The following is a 22,577-nucleotide window of genomic DNA, read 5'->3' as shown; positions in this document are numbered from 1 at the left end:
CTTTATTCCTTGTCGATATAAAAGCATTGTTTTGCTGCTTTAAAACCGACAACATTAGCACTTGGGACGGGGAAGCATTATCACTAGAAACCATATTTGTTCCTGGATTTGGAAACGGATCAGTCAATACTGCCGAGGTTTTTGAATTCTTGAAGAATTTTCTAAGCTCAGCTTTATACGGACACTCTCTTGTCCAGTGATCCTCATCACATATTAGGCATGGACGATTTGGTTTCCTATCTCCAAAAGGGTTTGCAGAAGATTTTTCAGGGGACAACTCTTCCTATTTCTTCTTCTTCCCTTTCTTTTTCTTCTTGCCTCCTTGTTTCTTGGTTTCTTTGCCTTTGTCAGTTGATACGGCATTTACTTCTGAGGCGAGAAGTTCTTCATTTGCATTTTGACCTGAAACCATACGAGCATTCTTCGACTTAGCCCTTACGGTTTTCGTGTTGGTCATTCCTATCACGCCGTCCCCAGCATGAGAGTCTTTGTTTGATTTAGGTGATGGAGGAATAGAAAATTCTGGTCTAGGAGCATCAGGGATTTTATCGTAGAGCGTGCTAGACTGAGTATAGATAAAGTCTAGATATTGCGCACGAGCAATTACTTTCTCTTCAGTGACGACTCCTCCCTTTGCCACATCTTCCGTAATAGAAGGTAAAAACGACTTAATAAACCATTCAGCCAATAGTTGATCAGGAACATATGTTTTTACCATTCTACGACAATGTTGCCACTCATAAATATGATCGGATATGTGAGTGGCCGTCATTTGCTTGAAATTGGTAAGAAGCTCTGTTCCCGTTTCGTACCTTATGGGTAGCTGAAAATGGTTTAAAAAGGTTGTGGATAGGGCACTGAAGTTATCACATGAAGCTCTAGGTAATTCGATATACCATTTTTCTGTCGGACTAGTTAACGTTCGCTGAAAAAGGTGAAGCCTGATCGAATCATCATTTAGAGTGTTAGATGAACACCATAGATGAAAGGTCATCACATGATTCGATGGGTCTTCACCTGGATTTCCATTAAATTTAGGAATATCTGATGGAAGTTTATGAGGAATCGCTGGCCACCAAGGGGCGTAAGCAATTGGATCATTTTTTAGCCGATTTAGATCTGGTAACTCTAAAGTTGCCACGAAGGGAAACTGCTGATTCAGGTTCGGCGAAGCATACCCAGGATAATATGGGATTGCCTGAGCAGTGGGTCTTTGCATACCAGCATAGTGCATTTGATGTTGATAACTTTGATAAGGTTGATGGGCATAACCATTATGAAATGGTTGATGTTGACCGTTTTGAACATATGGCTGCCCATTACTTGCAAAGACTTGGTGCTCAGATCCTTGGTAAACTTGTTGGAATTGTGGTTGTTGATATTGCACCAGCCATGGTTGTGAGACCATGTGTTGTTTTCCAATACTGGCTGTTTGACCGAGATGAGGGGTAATGGTACCCGTTTGAACCTGGGTCACTCCAGTTAAGGAGCCACTAACCGATGATTGTGGTGGCGTCACAGGGATAAGGGGTTGTTGGATTGCGACCTGAGACTTGAGGTTGACATACAATAGGTAACTCTTGTACTTGCGACACTGTCACAATAGCCGGTGTATTGGGGATATTTGACATAGGCATACTTTGTTGCACTAAGTATACAACTCTTGGTTGTTGAGGCAGTATTGGTATCCAACCACTGGATGTAATTCCCGCATAACCTGAATTCTGTTGCGAACTCTTATATGTTTGACCTCCCGGAGGCGACAATGAAAGGGCATATTGCCCTCCATACGGCGGTAATCCGGTGCTTAAGGGAATTATTTTCCTTTGAGGACCGGACTGCCCAAATTGACATTGCGAAGGATCAATTTGCTGAGACTCAACATAAGAGATTCCAGATATTATTCTGGATGAACAAACGAGAACAGACCATACCGTCGAAACAGCCCCTGGATGGATCCCATCCAGTGATTGAGAGCTATTTGTGACACATGGTACGCTGGCGAACATTGTCGGAGTAGCAGCAAGAAGTTCTGCCGCTGCTGTGTCAGATGACACAGTCCCAGATGTCAACGGTCGTTCAAACATATCTAGTCTATCCAAAAGGTTTCCTAGCGATTCTACAGGAACTTCCAATAATGGTAGACTAATTTCTGATGAAGAAGGATATAGAGTGACCCCTACTCCAAATTGCGATGGAGTACTAGATGGTGGATCCTACACAATCTCTTCTATAGCAATCAAACCGGGTGGAAGAGGTAGACCGTTAGGTCCGTAAAATATTTCCGGTGCCGAAGAAGGTATAGATTCTGCAGCGACTGATGTTTGGGGAACAACACCTTTCGAATCAGCTATAGATGGAACCGGTTCAGGTATAGAAGTGTTTACCCTCACACTAGGATTAGTTCTACTATCCTCTTATGGCTGTGGAACTTCTTCTGTAAAGGCAGGGGTACCAGAAATGTTTGGAGTAACTGGAGTCTCCGAGGGTGTCAGAACACTTGTTCCCACCCGACCAGGGGACTTTGAGCCGGTTAACGAGTTCGCTTTGTCCGGAATAGTTTTGATTCTGGGAACAAAGACGGTTGACTTGTAAGTCTCCACGAACGACGGGGTTTCAATTGACTTTCTTCCACGATTGCAGATTACTCAATCAACTAAAAATAAAAGGGAAAAATTTTTCGAATTAAATGAATTTTAGATGCTTTGACACAACTTGTGTTTTCAATTTTTAAGAGTCGAGAAAAAACAAAAGATGACTCGTCATCTTTGATTTTTAATGAGCCTGAAGTGAAAAGTGCTCAGATGGACCTCTTCTTTTAAAGAGTCTGAAAAGGAATGAAAGAGACTACTCTGGAAATCTAGACAGAGGGATTACCAAACCAATTGCAAAACTGCAGAATAATTTTTATGGTACGGCAATCAATCTTCCCGAATTTTGTGTTTAGTGCATTGCGATCGATAGGGCAGCAGACACGTCTTCCTAAGGATAAAGGATATAGCCTATTGTGGTCTCCCAATCTATACTCGACGGTATGTGGGAGCACAAGTCCATACTGGCACTTGTTGTCTCAAAGAGGGGGAATCACCCAACCAACATTGAAAGTGACAGTTACCAGGCTTTACGACGCCGGAATACGTCTCTAGCCTAGACTTCTGGATGTTGTGCATTAGGTTCCAAAGCGTTTTTAGGTTAATTAAATTTATTTTACAGTTGATCTTTCTTAAGAAATTTTCCTTTCAGGTTCACCACGTGATGTAGATGTACAATCCCTAAAATGCAATCTAAGATAATAAACAATCGTTTAATATTCTTTTTGCAATGAAAATCCTAGCTACTAAAGAAAGAGAGATGATATTCTTTCAACATAGAGCAGAGAGCACACACTAGATGCACTGTCCTAAATCAAACCAACAAGCAGTATAAATACAAATGCACATGCATGTATTTGTTTTCAGCTTTCTTAATGTGCGAATGACAAGAAGAATGCTAAGTACAAACCTGAATTATCTTTTCAAAGCGATAGTACTAACAAATTTCTCTTCAAAAACAAAAGGAAGATAATAACGACACTTTACTATTTTGAATTGAAAACTGCTTTCAACACTTGAAAAACTACTAATTCAAATAAAATACAAGAGTAACTGTATAATCGACCATCAAGAACAATAGAATTCTTTTCTTTGACTGAAAATGACACTTGCGACACTTTGAAATCAAAAGACGACAGTTCGACTATGCTACTACTTTGTAAAAGAGAACTGAGAATGGCAGAAAATACATAAAAGCATTCATAGTTCTTTGCACAATGGAGGTGGAATGATGGAAAGGAAGGGGGTTTCCACAGTGGTATACTGATCACAGACAGCAAAAATCCTGAATAGAGCTGAAGAGAGTGAACACAGAAACCAAAATCTGAGAGCAGAAGAGGTCTTGTCTGATCAGCGCACCTGTAACACAGGGAAAGTGCAATGTAGCGCACCTACTGCACATGGGAAGTGTGATGCATCCATATTCCCAAGATTAAAAGGTGCGATGATCCAGGGATGTGACTTCAACTGGGTTGTGGGTCACATTTTGCAGCTCAGTTCGGGGATTTAGGCCGGGCAAGTGATGTACAGTAAATAGAAATCACAGGGGCTGATCTAATGAGGTTACTAGAGCCACCACTACGGCAATTAGAAAGTTTGCAAATCGATTGTTCAGTTTATAAACAAAACCCGGAGATAGACTGAAGCAGCATTGATCTACTTTGCACTTGCATAGCAAATGCGGTTCGAAGGCTAGCTAGCTTGACTTTAGGCTCCGTCTGTAAGTTTATAAAACAAACAAATATAGAAAAACAAACAATCTATTCGCTCCCCAGCGGAATTGCCATTTTTTTATCGGGAAATCTAGTGTCCCCTCGGAGCTGCTAGTCCCACTAAGACTGGTAGCTATCTTAGAAACAAACAAACTAAAACTACTTTCGTTTTTCTTTATGAGAAGTAGATAAGAGTGGAACGAAGGACACCAACATCAGTCTTACGCTTGGTTCCTTGCTCAATTCATCTCCCTTCTGACAGATCCTTGCCGCTTCTCCTCTGTCTACCCAGCTTCAAAGAGCACCTGTGGAATCAAAGCAGCATAATACTATCGAAGAACAAAGATCTACAGTCATAAAAAATATAGGACCAGATGTATATTGACCACACAAATGCATGTATCATCAAACATATAGGAATGTGGAGGAAAACTTGAATAGCTTTACTAATATCAAGAATAGCAAAGAGGATTACAACCAATTGTTCTGACCCAGCATCATCCTCCAGCATGAAAGCCCTTATTTCACCTCATAAAAAGCTTAGATCACCCAACACTATGATATTCCAACAAGAAACCAACAACACTTCCTTACAAGATACAAAATTCCAGCCCCCGGATCTCTGGGATGAGGGATCCATATATAGATGATTGCAGGGGGGTGAGTCAGCTTCTGGGATTTTGATTAGTGTCCTCTCTCTGATAGTTCTTGATTCCACTTGGAGATTGATGATCTCTTACTCATCCCTGGGCGAATTCAAAGAGGCAAGTGTCACAGGAGAAGTTTCTGGAAGATTCCATGATCATCCACCTCGCAAACTGTCTCTGCCATTTGTCCACTCTCGCCCATCGCACCCTACAGAAGGGCTTTTCAGTATGCATCACACCCTTTTCACTGGGCAGGTGGGATGCATCGTACCCTTAGCACTGAGCAACCTGTATGGTCCAGTTTTGACCAGTTCTGAGCAGTTTCCTGTGGAGAACTTTTGGGAGATGATGTAATTAGCTGACCTTGTTCCTTTAGGGTATGAAACAACACTTTTAGGGACTTAGGATCCCTTGGTTTATGGACATGTTTGATTGGGGTTGTAGTGCCCAAAAATGTCTATAACAAGTATCCAGTCTAAAAATTGATGAAACGTGGTCCCTGGTGAAAGATTGGAGCTTTCTGTAGGTTGGCACCTATGTACTAGTAAACATATTGGCTAGTACAGGAGCTAGGGGGTTATAGCTCCCTTACAGTAGAAGCTGGAGAACGAGAGAAGGTTGTAACCTTCTATAGGTAGAAGCCTGCGTACTGGTATGAGTTTGCACTAGTACAAGATTGTAAACATATTTTCTTATTATTAAAGGAAGACAGAGATGACAATAGCAGGTGGTTTTTACCCACATTGGGCTTCCACCTTAAATCTTGGTGTTCATGTGTGTTGCTTATGTGTGATGCTTTATTCTAATTTTACTGCACTGTCTAATAAATCTTTGATATATTGGTTTAAGCTCAACACATGATAATTATCTAAATCACAAGTTCTCTGCATATAAGTTGGTTTCTTTAAGCATAATCGCGTGTAGACGCTAGTTCACTTCACTAAAGTAGTGTATATAAATCTGTTTGGGAAATAAAATTATTGCTCTGATAATACTGTTTTAGCCCCCTCTCATTATTATTTCCAACAGGAAGATGAAGTCTACTGTGCCACATCTTGTCCAATATGTACCCTAGATGCTACTATCAGAGGGGGGCAACCTGATGAAGACGACCTGATTGATCAAATCCTCCAGAATAATCCCCCCAATACCATGTCTCTTCTTGAGTAGTTAGTAAAGAAAGCTTAAGATAAACCTTGGAATGATTTGTGCCTAGCTGACTCAAGTCCTACTCATGTCAATATGATATAATTTGGTCTAGCTAGAACATTGAAAATCAACCCCTCTCTCTCTGCACATCAGGAAAAGGAGTTATGTGACATGCTAAGAGAGCATTTGGATGCCTTTGCCTAGAGTTATAAGGAAATGAAGGGAGTGCGCTCTTCGGTGTGTACTCACCACATTTAAATCAAGGAAGGCTGCAAGATAATGTGCCAACCTCAAATGAGAATGAACCTAGCCCTCAAAGACATAGTTAAAGAAGAACTGCAAAATTTGTTGGATGTGGAGTTCATTTACCCCATCTCAAATAGTGAGTGGGTGTCTCCTCTAGTTCTGGTCCCAAAGAAGAATAGAAAATGGAGGATCTGTGTGGACTACAAAGAGTTAAACAAAACCACCAAAAAATACCATTTCATCTACCTTTCATTGATCAAGTCTTGGATGGACTTACAGGATACAAGTTCTTCTCTTTCCTAGATGGATTTAGTGGTTACAATCAGATCCAGATCGGCCCAGAGGAATAAGATAAAACCACCTTCACTTTTCCTTGGGGTACCTTTTCTTATAGGGTGATTCCTTTTGGATTATGTAATGCCCCTACCACTTTTCAGAGGGAAGTTCTTAGCATCTTTGCAGAGCTACTCCATGACTCTATATAAATTTATATGGATGATTTCACTCCCTATGGGTGTGATTTCCTAGAGGCTCTCTCTAAATTGGGGAAAGTATTAAATAAATGCATTGAAATGAACCTATCCCTTAGTCCTGAGAAGTGTGAGTTCTTAATGAATGCAGGGACTATTCTAGGTCACTCAATATCCCAATAAGGACTGCAAGTGGACCTGAATAAAATTGTTATCATAAAGAGGGTCCCTACTCCTCAGAAGCAGAGGGATGTCAGAAGTTTCTTGGGCTTAACTGGATACTAAGGAGATTCATAAAGGACTTCAGTAAAGTAGGCTCACCTTTATTTTGACTATTGGCTAAGGACTCTCAATTTTTTTGGTCAGAAAGTTGCCAAGAGGCCCAAGAAACCTTAAAGGACAAGTTGAATATTGCACCCATATTCCAAGGTCCAAACTGGGATCTTCCTTTCCACAACCATGTTGATACCTCTAACAAAGCTATAGGAGCAGCTTTAGGCCAGATAGATGTCAATTTTCCTTATGCCATTTTTTTCATCAGCAAAAATCTGTCTAAGGCTAAATTGAACTATACTGTGACTAAAAAAGAGCTTCTAGTTGTTGTCCATTCCTTGAATAAATTTAGACATTACATCACTGGCTACCATACCTTTGTACATATTGACCATGTTGATATTAAATATTTGATGAACAAGCCTGATGTGAATGCCAAAATTATTATATGGTTTCTTTTATTACAACAGTTTGATCTAACTATCAATTATAAGCCTGGTAGAGAAAATGTAGTTGCATTATTTTTGTCTAGACTTGCTTTACCTGTGGGTGAGGAAGGACTGGTTGATGATTAGCTGCCAGATAAAAATTTATTTGCTATTTCATTTCTCTCTCCATGGTTTTCTGACATAGCCAACTAAGTAGTGGCTTCACAGTTCCCTCCAAATTTGTCCTCTGAGGAAAAGAGAAAAATTATAAGAAAGAGCGCCCCATTCACTTGGATTGGAGGAAATCTCTTCAAGCTAGGCCCAGTAAAATTTTAAGGAGATTTGTCGTGGAGGAGGAAGTATTTGACATCCTGTTATCACTCAGGTTGTCCTTAAGCTCCGGAAAAGGATACGGCCGAGGTAACCACAGACCAACTTTGGACTGCAGGTTCTAGCCAACCTGCAATCAGAGAGGGCTCTCTCTTTTAGATTTAGCTTTGTTTTTTTAAAAAGGATTTTAGGCTAGGTCTTGAGTTCAAAGGGTTTTTTGTTTTGTTTTTTGGTGGGAAGATTGATGTTTTCAGACAGAGAGGCAAGGCATAGTCTGGAAGTTTCAAACCATTGGGCGTGGAGTCAAGGAGTCAGACTGCTAGTGCGTTTTCTTGGTCACAAGAGAAATAAGGAGCAAGGTAGCTACTCATGAAACAACACTTAAAGCTTAAAAGGATGGAATGACGGATAAGGAATGAGAGGCAACAAAGAATCTCTCACTATGCTTAAAGGAGGAAAGTGAATGAGCTCTATCTAGGAGCAGTTAAGAATTCCTAGACAACTGTCAAAGATGAATGGATTAGGGGAAATATGAGCCGAAGGGAATTCATATTCATGACTGATCCAGAGGAAAACATAAAGAAACAACAGAAATTGAGCATAGAGAGTATTTAAACTAATTCTAAGCTATTCTTTCTTCCTGCTATTTAGATGGTATATCAATGGAAAAAACAGAGATAGGAAAACTTATTGAGTCATGTTCCAGCACATGAATTCCAAATTCACTTCTTGAAACCATTAGACACAGAGCAGACAATCTTTCCTCCAAGCTTTTCAGCAGTCTTTGATTACATAAAACATATCAGGTATACAGTGCGAGTCTCCACTGAAAAACTATCAACCAACCGACCCTTTAAACAATACAGAGGGTGGTATATATAGGGAAGATTTTTCCAAAATTATCTATTACAACCGACCTAATAGGTCTGACAGAAAATTGATTACTTTAACCTAATCCTATCTAGAAATAAATGCCAGAAAATATCTTTGAGCTTTGCTGGGGGCAGCTGTATCAAAATGAGTTAATATCTGTCCTGGTGGCTCTGTGCTCTTCATTTGTTATAACTGTGCATTGTTCTTTGCACCCTTGCTGTTCAGTGGTTTTAAATGCCTCTGACTATGATTTAAGAGCTAGGATGGGCTTACTCCTCTTGATTTGACTTTCTGGGGGGCTCATCAATGTTTAAGTGCTTCGAGCCCTTCAAAAAATCTTCGACTGATACTCTTTGGCTCTCCTTCTTCCTCTGATACCCTTTGGCAATAAATTGATGCTGTTCTGAGGTGTTGTGGGTCTTATTCACAAATAAATGGCCGCTGTTCGGCCTCTGTTTCTTTCGAAACTGTTTTCTGCCCCTTCCGGCAAGCTTCGCGAGGAAAAATGGGTCATTCGGCGTCTTTCGGGCTTGCTGGGGGCCGCAGAATGAAAAGATTCCCTGAAGATTCCCCATTCAAGCCCAAAAAATCTAGCTAGCGCAAATTGCTCATCAAAAACTGCCTCAGAATCGGATTCCGGGGCTCTGAAGTGCGATTTTCGCGCCTTTGCGCCAAAAAGATGCTGATGACGTCAGCATGATGTGACATTGTACGGTGGGTGACATCAGCAGGACGATGTGGCGGGATGACGTCAGCATGACGTCATCATGTACGGATGGTGACGTGGCAGGTACGGTGGCAGGGATACGTGGCAGTGACGTGGCAGGAGGCCACGCAGGCAGGTGACTCGACATAGTGACTGGGCAGGGGGGTGACGTCACTGGGCAGGCGGGTGACGCAGGCAGGGGCGGTTTCCAGTTTTGTGGCGCACCGCTTATGGTCAACGGTGGTTTCGGGGGAGAGGGCTCCGCCACGGCCCAACGCTTGACGCGTGGCGGGAGGTACGGCGGCAATACCGCCCATCTCCCGGACGCTAAAGCTCGGGCGTTTTGGAGATGGGACGGCCCGCCCACCGTCGATCTGCGGGGCGGAAGATCCAACGGTTGGCGGTAGATGCGAGGCAGCGGCGGGTTAGCGGGCGGGGATATTCACGGGAATATTCCCATTTAAATATAGCGCGCGGTGGGTTTAGACTTAGGAAATGGCGGGTTTATGGGTTTTTTGAGCGCGGGTTAGCAATTTATATGGGTTTTTTGAGCGCGGGTTAGCAATTTATGCCCAAAACTTGGGGTAGAGGGATAAAAAGTGGGTTTCTGAGGGTTTTTGAGTTTAAGGAAGAGGTTATTAGTCTGACCAGGTGTCAGATTAATCCATGTTGTGACTCGGATGGGCTAAAAACAGTCCCAGATGGACTGTGATTTCCCGGACTCATTAGAATTATGACTATAATGCCCAAGAGGGAGTATTTACATAAGGGAGTTTTATATACATGATTTTAATAGGGGAAGGGAAAAAACTGATAGGGAGTTTATATAATAAAGTTAGTAGTTAATATGGAGATGAACAAAGGGCGCTAAGGTATGAGACCTTAGGCTTTGTTGAGAAAAGAAGGCTCACAGAAGATGAGTGAGGAATCTTTAGGTGAAGCAAATCCTCACCAAGGCGAATGTCATGGAAATGATGAAACTGAGAGGCTCAAGCAGATCTTGACCTCTTTGGGAAGTTAGTAAGTGGCTTTGGGGAGTTTAGAAGAAAGGGGAGTTAGTGATTTTCACCTTTGAGCCCTTTTGCATAAAATTGCCTGCACTGTGATCTGAAAAGATAAAATACTTTGTACCACAAAACTGATCACACATTATCATTCTGCAACCACACAGCTACCTACCCAGCCTACTTTTCTAACATTTTTTCTTCTTTTTTTATGGGTGGGTGCATTTAGACTTTCAGACCCAGCTTTACAATTTTTCTTTTTTCAATTTTTCCTATCTAAATCTACACTTATTTCTGCCAGGGCCCAGATTAAACAGTTGGGTCCCTTTGATTCTCTACTTATCTACAAATCTGCCAAGATTTAACTGTTTGGACAGATACCTTCTCTATATTCTACAACAGGAAATTGAAATCTAGGGAGACCAAGATTTAGCTGTTTGGCATTCCCTTAACTGAAAAAACTCGTCACAAATGGAATACAGCAGTGGCATTTGGACCAGCACACTTTCATTGCTTCTTGTGGAAATATGGAACACTATAGCTTACAGAGTATGACATATTTGGTATGTAAAAATGTCAATCATGAAAAATGAATCCCTGCTGCAGCAGGAGGCTAACAGTGGCTCCACTTGGAGATGGCTTTTCCTTGTGAAAAGCCAAGAACAGCAAGTCAAACTGCCTTGTTTTCAACTGCTGCTGTATTCTGCAAAATTTTCTTGGCCGGTTGCCTTATTAATCCTACCTACCTACCCTAACCAGTACTTTCTTGCCGTTAGGTGAAATGAAACAGCCAATGCAGCCACTTAAGCATTATAAATATGAATGGCCCCTGCTGCTTATGCTTACTGTTACCTGAAATGGAGATCTTGCAATCTGATATGGCTTTATTAATCTTTGAGAAGATCAGGAAGCTGCTGACCTTCTTTGCTGAAACAAGAAACTGTACAAAAGGGTCCTGTAGCATATATACATTATTACTGGACTGAACTAAAGAACTGTACAAAAGTTTGGGAGAGCTATCATGCTTTAGAATTGAGGGATCATCAACCACTTGATACCATGGTTCGCAGCCTACTAGCGGAGAAGAGCAGTGTTTTACCTCATCACGCAGTTTACCATCAGATGAATTCTGCAAAACATGGGATGGTAGCTGTAATTCTTTGAAAGCTGGCTCAGATGGCACTTGGTAAATTTGTGCTGACTGCTCCTTTTCTTCTTCAAATATCTGAGATGGTTGCAAACCCGATGGCAGGGAATCTAGTTGGATTATCTGGCCACATGCTGCCATTTCTGAGTCGTCCTCAATCTGACATTCACTGGCACTTTGGGGCTGCAAATCTAGTGTTAATTCTTTAGGAGCAGGGCCTGGATTTTCCTCTAGCTGATCAGTAACAGAACATGGTGACACTTGATTATTAATAGCATGAAAATTTTCCCTAATAAACTGAAAAGACTTGAAACAAAATGGTAAAGTTCCTTCACTGAAATCAACACATTCTGCACTTTCTTCCTTTTCTTCATGGCTGAGATGGTCATTCTGATCATTGGGTTCAGGTAGTTGAACCTGAACTGAGCTTTCTGCCAGAATAATGTCTGACTCCTCTGTAAGGTTGATTTGGTCGTTAGGCTCACAGTCATCATCATACCGGTCATATTTGGGCAGACAGTTGAAAGAAGAGAAGCTATTATATTCATACATTATATCAGCAGACTGCTCCATTAAGTATGGAGGTATGAATATGTCATCTGTTTTGTGGCAGGTTTGTGCATGTATATCATTACTTTCCTTTTGCAAAACAGATCTGTTCTGGTGCTCTAAACGTTCAACTTCTGTTGTGCAAATCTGCTTTAATTCCTCTGCTTTCTTTATAAAGATATCAAGTTCATCCCCTTTTTCTGCTTTCAACTTCTCCTCCCTAACTTTCAGATTAACCTCTACATCTACTGCCATGTTCTGCATCTGTTGCATAGTAGAGGGGCTCCTTTCTCTCAGATGGAATTCTATTTCTGGATCAAATGCTGCTTGATAATGTAATAGGGCCAAATCAGGGGGAGGTCTTATATTCAATGGTATAGAATGATAAACTTGATTGAATCGGTCAGAAAATTGCTAAACAGATTCATTTGGAATCCTTTTTAACTGATTATATTCTTCTATGAGTGTGAGGAAATTAACTTTGATCATCCATCTATCAAGGAAGAGTTTGAATAACTGCTGGAGATTTGAGATGCTTGCCTCAGGCAATGCTTTAAACCAAGTCCTAACTTCACTTTGCAAAGAAAGGGCAAACAACCTAAGACTAACATCCTCATATTCTACTTCAAAAATGTTTAAATAATCATCAAAAGCCTAGATATGCTTTTGGGCAGTAACTCCATTCTCTCCATCAAATCTTGGGAGATACATGGGATGATTTTTGGGCAAAGGATTAAACAGAGGAGGCAAAATGAGTGGCTTATATCTATTAGGAACCTTACGATGTAGGGGATTGTGTACAGGGGCTAAATGATTGGGTTCGGTGTGAACAGGGATAGGATGATTTGATTTGACAGTAGTGTCCCCCTTGACTATAAGGTGAGCATCAGCAGCATTTAGAGGTTGTTGTTCTAATGTGCAAGGAGGGCTTTCTTCAACATTTTCTACGGGAAAAACATAAAAGTCAAGTTCAAACAATATGTACAGCAAAATTTTATGGAGGAGAAAGAACATGACCTCTTGGATAATAATCCAGGTCAAAAGCCTGATCTGCTCATAAATTTCTTTTGGGTTCATTTCTCCAGTGGAGTCTTTATTATGAGGATGATGTGGAGTCGCCAGGTGGATATATTAACTTTGAGTGCCTGATCTCTGTCCACCATCAAAGATCAGAACTAGACTTGAAAAATGGTTGTGAAGGTTTGGTTCCTCCTAGTGGAGCTTTCCAACTTTCTTTGTGACACTTTGTGAAATTATCTGAGGAAGGTCCCCAGTGGAGTCGCCATTATGTTATCACTCAGGTTGTCCTTAAGCTCCGGAAAAGGATACGGCCGAGGTAACCACAGACCAACTTTGGACTGCAGGTTCTAGCCAACCTGCAATCAGAGAGGGCTCTCTCTTTTAGATTTAGCTTTGTTTTTTTAAAAAGGATTTTAGGCTAGGTCTCAAGTTCAGAGGGTTTTTTGTTTTGTTTTTTGGTGGGAAAATTGATGTTTTCAAACAGAGAGGCAAGGCATAGTCTGGAAGTTTCAAACCATTGGGCGTGGAGTCAAGGAGTCGGACTGCTGGTGCGTTTTCTTGGTCACAAGAGAAATAAGGAGCAAGGTAGCTGCTCATGAAACAACACTTAAAGCTTAAAAGGATGGAATGAGGGATAAGGAATGAGAGGCAACAAAGAATCTCTCACTATGCTTAAAGGGGGAAAGTGAATGAGCTCTATCTAGGAGCAGTTAAGAATTCCTAGACAACTGTCAAAGATGAATGGATTAGGGGAAATATGAGCCGAAGGGAATTCATATTCATGACTGATCCAGAGGAAAACATAAAGAAACAGCAGAAATTGAGCATAGAGAGTATTTAAACTAATTCTAAGCTATTCTTTCTTCCTGCTATTTAGACGGTATATCAATGGAAAAAACAGAGATAGGAAAACTTATTGAGTCATGTTGCAGCACATGAATTCCAAATTCACTTCTTGAAACCATTAGACACAGAGCATACAGTCTTTCCTCCAAGATTTTCAGCAGTCTTTGATTATAAAAAACATATCAGGTATACAGTGCGAGTCTCCACTGAAAAACTATCAACCAACCGACCCTTTAAACAATACACAGGGTGGTATATATAGGGCAGATTTTTCCAAAATTATCTATTACAGCCGACCTAATAGGTCTGACAGAAAATTGATTACTTTAACCTAATCCTATCTAGAAATAAATGCCAGAAAATATCTTTGAGCTTTGCTGGGGGCAGCAACAGAAAAACGGATAATATTAAGTACTAAATATTTGCTCATTTATCTGATGGAAGATTATGCGAAGTTTTTGTAAAAACCCGAACTATGAGAATCTAAATGTGCATATAGAATATTTTCTTCTATTTTTTTGGCTTACAAAATAAAAGAGGAGGAAAAACACCTTTTATTCATTTTCTTTCATTAGGAACAAACCCTATCAAAAGTTTTATAGGTTTTTTTTTATGAGTGATATTGCCCCTTACTTGTCTGCTCTTCCTTCTTTAGGAATTTTCAGCATAACGTACAAAATAATCTTCAAATTACGAAGGAATTGACGAATAGGACAAGATCGGAAACCCAATTAGTTCTTCATCAAAATGAGTTAATATCTGTCCTGGTGGCTCTGTGCTCTTCATCTGTTATAACTGTGAATTGGTCTTTGCACCCTTGCTGTTCGACGGTTTTAAATGCCTCTGACTGTGATTTGAGAGCTAGGATGGGCTTACTCCTCTTGATTTGACTTTCTGGGGGGCTCATCAATGTTTAAGTGCTTCGAGCCCTTCAAAAAATCTTCGACTGATACTCTTTGGCTCTCCTTCTTCCTCTGATACCCTTTGGCAATAAATTGATGTTGTTCTGAGGTGTTGTGGGTCTTATTCACAAATAAATGGCCGTTGTTCGGCCTCTGTTTCTTTCGAAATTGTTTTCTGCCCCTTCCGGCAAGCTTCGTGAGGAAAAATGGGTCATTCGGCGTCTTTCGGGCTTGCTGGGGGCCACAAAATGAAAATATTCCCTGAATATTCCCCATTCAGGCCCAAAAAATCTAGCTAGCGCAAATCGCTCATCAAAAACTGCCTCAGAATCGGATTCCGGGGCTCCGAAGTGCGATTTTCGCGCCTTTGCGCCAAAAAGATGCTGATGACGTCAGCATGACATCAGCATGATGTGACATTGTACGGCGGGTGACGTTAGCAGGACGACGTGGTGGGATGACATCAACATGACATCATCATGTACGGATGGTGACGTGGCAGGTACGGTGGTAGGGATACGTGGCGGTGACATGGCAGGAGGCCACGCAGGCAGGTGACTCGACATAGTGACCAGGCAGGGGGTGACGTCACTGGGCAGGCGGGTGATGCAGGCAGGGGCGGTTTCCGGTTTTGTGACGCACCGTTTATGGTCAACGGTGGTTTTGGGGGAGAGGGCTCCACCACGGCCCAACGCTTGACGCGTGGCAGGAGGTACGGCGGCAATACCGCCCATCTCCTGGACGCTAAAGCTCAGGCGTTTTGGAGATGGGACGGCCCGCCCACCATCGATCTGCGGGGCAGAAGATCCAACGGTTGGCGGTAGATGCGAGGCAGCGGCGGGTTAGCGAGCGGGGATATTCGCGGGAATATTCCCATTTAAATATAGCGTGCGGTGGGTTTAGACTTAGGAAATGGCGGGTTTATGGGTTTTTTGAGCGCGGGTTAGCAATTTATGCCCAAAACTTGGGGTAGAGGGATAAAAAGTGGGTTTCTGAGGGTTTTTGAGTTTAAGGAAGAGGTTATTAGTCTGACCAGGTGTCAGATTAATCCCTGCTGTGACTCGGATGGGCTAAAAACAGTCCCAGATGGACTGTGATTTCCCAGACTCAGTAGAATTATGGCTGTAATGCCCGGGAGGGAGTATTTACATAAGGGAGTTTTATATACATGATTTTAATAGGGGAAGGGAAAAAATTGATAGGGAGTTTATATAATAAAGTTAGTAGTTAATATGGAGATGAACAGAGGGCGCTAAGGTATGAGACCTTAGGCTTTGTTGGGAAAAGAAGGCTCACAGAAGATGAGTGAGCAATCCTTGGGTGAAGCAGATCCTCACCAAGGCGAATGTCATGGAAATGATGAAACTGAGAGGCTCAAGCAGATCTTGACCTCTTGGGGAAGTTAGTAAGTGGCTTTGGGGAGTTTAGAAGAAAGGGGAGTTAGTGATGTTCACCTTTGAGCCCTTTTGCATAAAATTGCCTGCACTGTGATCTGAAAAGATAAAATACTTTGTACCACAAAACTGATCACACATTATCATTCTGCAACCACACAGCTACCTACCCAGCCTACTTTTCTAACATTTTTTCTTCTTTTTTTATGGGTGGGTGCATTTAGACTTGCAGACCCAGCTTTACAATTTTTCTTTTTTCAATTTTTCCTATCTAAATCTACACTTATTTCTGCCAGGGCCCAGATTAAACAGTTGGGTCCCTTTGATTCTCTACTTATCTACAAATCTGCCAAGATTTAGCTGTTTGGACAGATACCTTCTCTATATTCTACAACAGGAAATTGAAATCTAGGGAGACCAAGATTTAGCTGTTTGGCCTTCCCTTAACTGAAAAAACTCATCACAAATGGAATACAGCAGTGGCATTTGGACCAGGACACTTTCATTGCTTCTTTTGGAAATATGGAACACTGCAGCTTGCAGAGTATGACATATTTGGTATGTAAAAATGTCAATCATGAAAGATGAATCCCTGCTGCAGCAGGAGGCTAACACAACCTTCTGGCCTATCATGATGGGCCTTGTGGAGGTCACTTTACAGTCAAGAGGACAGCCATCAAGGTACTACAAGTTGGCTACTACTGGCCCACTCTCCACCAAGATGCAAGAAGATACACCAGTCGATGTGACCAGTGCCAAATAATGGGGAAACCTACTCCCAAGGATGAAATGCCTTTGCAACCTCAAGTGACTCTTGAGTCATTTGACAAGTGGGGCATGGATTTCATTCGGCCAATTGATCCACCATTAGGGCAGAAAAAGGACATAATTGTGTGCATTGATTATTTGACAAAGTGGGCTGAAACAAAGGCTGTCAAGGTAGAAACAGAAGAGAAAGTGGTTGAGTTCTTAAGGGAGAATGTATTTTACAAGTTTGGGTACCCTAGAGAGCTAGTCACTAATCAGGGAGCTCAATTCACCTCACACCTGATTGAAAATCTGTTGAGGCAGCATAAGATCAAGCACAAGAAGTCAATTTCTTATCATCCTCAGGCCAATGGACAAGTAGAGGTTACCAACAGAGCATTGGAAGGAATTCTCACCAAGGTTGTGAGCAGCAGCAGAAAATATTGGGCTAACAGACTAGTGGAGGCCACTTGGGCCTATAATACAACCTAGAAGACAACCACTGGCTTCACCCCTTATGACTTGTTCTATGGGAAGAAGGATCTGCACTCCATTTAGTTTGAGTACAACACTTTGAGAATGGAAGCACAATTGGATTTGGATGTTACAAAGACATAAAAAGAGAGGTTGCTCTAGCTCAATGGTTTAGATGAATTCAGGATGTAGGCCCTCCTACACACAAAAGTTACTCAAGTACAAAGAAAGGTTTGGCATGAAAAAAACATCAAAGACAAATTTTTTCAAGAAGGTGATTGGGCTCTGCTATATGACTCTAGGTTCAAGGACTTCAAATGAAAATTGATGATCAGGTGGTTGGGCCCATATCTGATAGAAAAGTGCCATGACAATGGGGTTGTGCAAATAAGGACCGTTAATGAAGAAGGTATCCCCTTGCTTGTCAATGGATACAGATTGAAAGCCTATAAAAGGCCTCTATCAAGGGAAGAGTTCATCAATACCATCAGTAAGGAAGTTTGCTTGGAAGTGTCTCAGCATCCAGCTCACCAAATTCTTGAAGACTATTCTTATTTTTGAAAAAAAAAACAAACAAACAAACAAATAATAAGGGACCTAGGTGAAAACCTCTATGAGGTACTTGAGGCCAACTTTTGGGTTGAAAAAATCCTTGAGGCAACCCAAGAGTGAAAAAAGGAAAATAAAAAGATCATTGGGTGAAAACCTCCCTTGAGGCGCCTAGGGCAGACAAACGAGTTGAAAACCTCCCTTGAGGGGCCTAGGACAGACAGACAAGTTGAAAACCTCCTTTGAGGCAACCTATGTGTCTTTCAAAAAATGGAAGAAAAGAGAAAAGGAAAAAAATGACATGGTAGGGACCTCAAACCTGCACACTAATAAAATTCTATGATTTTTGTAGACTTTTAAAGGAAACAAAGGACTCAGAGTTCAGAGGATAGAAAGCCAAGAATCACCCCATTCTTCCTCCATTCACTTCATATCTCCCATGCCTACTATGTCTCCATCATCCATCCTCACTTCCAGACATCAAAAACTAGTTTTTATGCAGTTTTCTAACTTCTACAGGGTTTCCTGTAGTTAGTAAAGGAGTTTTCTGTAGTACTACAGGAGTTTCCTGAAACACTACAGGAATTAAATTCTGATTGGAAAATTATGATTTGGGGATGTTCTAGTTTAAAATAAGGGACCATACACCTCACCACCTCTCACCCAACACCAGCTCATGACCATACCAACCTCTTTGGCCATCAAAACCCTCTTAGAAAAAATAAAATACAAAAAATACAAAAAGAGAGTTTGAGGGCCATGCCATCATTGGCCTCACTCACCTACCACTCCATCTCCTCCATTGCATCCTTCCACCCCTACATCACCACCCATTCCTCCTCCAAGTGAAAACAAAAAACAAAAAAAATGATGAAAAAGTCAGCTACAAGGTTTCTTGTAGTAACTACAGGAAACCCTATAGCAGTCTATGTTCTCACAGCATTAGTTTCTCCATGCATTCTCTTTCAACACCCATAGAAGAAGACAAATCTAGCACCCCTGTAGACACTATGACTCCCATCCATAGCTCAGTAGCAATAGCAGAGACCAAGCACATGTGCACAACAATAAAGAGGACAACCACATCAACAGGAAGAAATATACAGAAAAGTGACCAAGGAAAAGAACTTACTTGAACAAAAAGAAGCACAGTAGATTCACCCTCCATGCATCAACCAAGCGAAGGAAGGCACAAGTATGGCACCTCATCTGAATTCTTCCCTAAGTACGATATCATAAAAGTGTAGGAATATGAAAAAGTTCAATTTTATAAGCTGGAGGTGTCCAGTTAACTTGGCCACCTTGAGCTTGAAAACAAAAAGTGAACTCCTAGCCAGCCTAACATGTGGCAACATCACATCAAGAATAATGAGTTGAAAAGGTGGTAAGGTTAATTTGTGTGAGAGTGGGTGATGATTACGAGGGGAGGATGCATGATAACTAATGGTGGGCCAACGATCCCAAAGAGGAAATCTCGTACATAGCCAGCTACTACAACGCTCCAAGGAATCAACCATAAATAGCAAACATTCCAAATTTGCATTCACCATTTGTTCATTTCGAGATCAGAGAGGACCGGGACCACCTTAGAGATCCATCGAGGAGGAAAACTTGTTTCAGCCACCCTACAGGAAACAGAAGTACAGGAACAACTACAGGAAACGCAGGGAGATATAGGAAACAATGAAAGTTCATAGAGAACATTAAAAAGGTGTGCATAGGGTCTAGATGTTCCAAAATTATCCTCATCCAAAGCATCACAACGAAATTTAGGTGGCCCGTATCTCCTATGCTTTGAATTGATAGCTAGGAACAGAAAAATCTAAATTTTTAAGTGATTACAGTGGGCCTGGGAGTTTTAAAAAAATTGTGAACAATTTTAAATTTGTGTGGAGATAGGGAGAAATTGTAGGCATCCACCACTATTATAAACTCTCAGTCACCCTAAAAACTAAGGATAGTCTACCAAACTCCCTACAGTCAGCCAACCAGAAAAGAGACATGACAAGATGGTTTAATAGAAGGGAACCCACAGAGACATCCAGGATACACCTCCATCCCCCTGTGGTAGAAATATTTAGAAGCCATAATTGGTTGGGATTTTTTTAGTTGCTCAGAGGTATGATGATGATGTAGCTCAAGAATTTTCCATGGCACTTGTTGGGCCTCCAAAATGTCTTCAAAATGACATCCACTTTCACCTTTATCACCACCATTTCACTCACGTGTCACAACTCCATAACCATATAACCTTTCATTAGCCACCATTTTCATAAATATATGGGTTAGGATCCTTATTTACCAAAGTTATTTATATTATGTGTTTAAAGTTAATTTATGATTAAAAACTACGAAATTAACATGGTTTCATGTATCTATATATGTGGCTTGAGTTTCATGACATGTGTAGGTCATTTGGAAGCTTCCAAGGCACCCTTATGTGGCCTCCAATGCTCAAATTCGAATTCCCTTCAAAGGAGATTTGGATAAAGGTCAAAGAAGGATATGTGTCCTATTTGGATTGTAACTCTATGAGGTGTCTCATCATTTCTTATTTGGATTAGAACTCTATGAGACACTTAGGGGATATGTGTCTCATTATGAGCTATTTGGTTGTAACTATATGAGATTTTAGTGGATCTTCATTAAATAGGGTAGTTACTTATGTACTTGTATAAATAGGGGAGCCTCTCCTCTAAAAACTGGTGTGTAAAGTTGGAGAAATGCTCATGTTTTTAATAGAGAATTTGGAGCTTATACTTGGAGATTTGAAGATTTAGTTTTTCTTGCATATGGAGCTTCTTCACTTTCCATCCTCATACACCATTGGAATGGCCATCTAATGATTGTGAGATTGTATTGCTTTCATAGATTAATATTTACTGCTTTCATAGCTTAGATTTATGAATGCTTTCTAGGTTTGATTTTGGTTTAATGAATATCTAATAGACCTGACTACTTGCTCATATGAAAGGTTCACCTTTTCCACGATTGAGTAACATTGGGATGTTAGAGAAAGACATTAAACTTTAGTTGATTTTACTTTGCTTTAATAGATTTGATTTTGGTTTAATGAATATCTAATAGACCTGACTACTTGCTCATATGAAAGGTTCACCTTTTCCATGATTGAGTAACATTGGGATGTTAGAGAAAGGCATTAAACTTTAGTTGCTTTTACTTTGCTTTGATAGATTTGATTTTGGTTTAATGAATATCTAATAGACCTGACTACTTGCTCATATGAAATGTTTCACCTTTTCCACGATTGAGTAACATTGGGATATTAGGGAATGGCATTAGACCTTAGTCATTGTATTTGTTTTCTACCCCATTTACGCTTTCCTAGATTAGATTTATCTTTCGAAATTGAAATTAATCTCTAGCACATATAGTGCAAGTATGCCTCACAAGTCCATGGACCCCTGGGTTGATAATTTATGTTAGTAATCTAATGGAAATTATTTTGCTCAACATTTTGGCGCCATTGCCGGGGAGGCGTACATAGGGATCAACATTTGATTTCAAATTTTCATTTAAGTTTCTTTGCATTTGCATATAGAAAACATAGAACATCCACCCCCATTCATTCACTCAAAAATAATCAAAAACAAAAATAAAGATCCATTTGCAACAACAATTTTTCATGATCATATCCAAGAATTCACCAACTTGGATATGAGTTTACTCATGATCTTGTTGCGCAAATGGATGCATTGGAAATTCTCTTACACTTAAGGGAATGTTCATGTTTTTTTAGTAGAATAGGACTAACCAATAAAAATAAGTTTTTGAAATTTTTAGGATAAATTTGATGTTTTGTGGTGGCCACCCATTTACTGACCCTTGGCAGGAAAAATTTCAATAAAAGCAATTGTGAATAAGGAGCACAAACGAAAATGGATGAATGACAGTTTGAGGTAGGAAATCGATCATTTTCATGTTATGTTAAAAAAAAATCTTCAAATAAAATTAAAACTAAAAAGTCCCACGCATATGCATGAGGCCTGCCTTTGGCTTGGCCTTGTGCATATATGCAAGCCATAGCCAGCCACACAACCTACGGTCCAGCCACACATCATTCTTGATTGTCGAAATCAAAGAGCCTTCATGGAGTCTGGCTAAGCGTTTATCAAGGGCATGGCTCCTCCTGGCTGTCCTGGCAATGGTTCAATAAATGTCTGCAATGAATCATATCGTCGATGGCAATAGGGGATAGAACCTTGGCCTTTAATAAAAAAACCATGATGCATATAATAAATACTGGGGGGCGCCTTTGCCACCTACTGATGATTATTCATTTCATGCCAAATCTCCACATGTAGCAGTCGTTCTAAAAAAATACCCGGTAGAAACATTTTCTAGAAAACGCAGAACTTTAAAAAACTTCATTTTCAAAACATAGATTCTGAGCAAACCATAATAAATTTCGAAAAACTAAGACATGGGTTTTTTTTCATAATAGGTCGATTTAAATAATCTAAAAACGGTTTTTTCAATTTCACAACTGTTTGATAGAA

The sequence above is a fragment of the Pinus tabuliformis genome, chromosome 8 (assembly GCF_031772625.1).
Source record: "Pinus tabuliformis cultivar Carrire ecotype Pingquan chromosome 8, CPIR1, whole genome shotgun sequence".
NCBI lineage: Eukaryota > Viridiplantae > Streptophyta > Pinopsida > Pinales > Pinaceae > Pinus > Pinus tabuliformis.
This window is presented reverse-complemented; position numbering follows the sequence as displayed.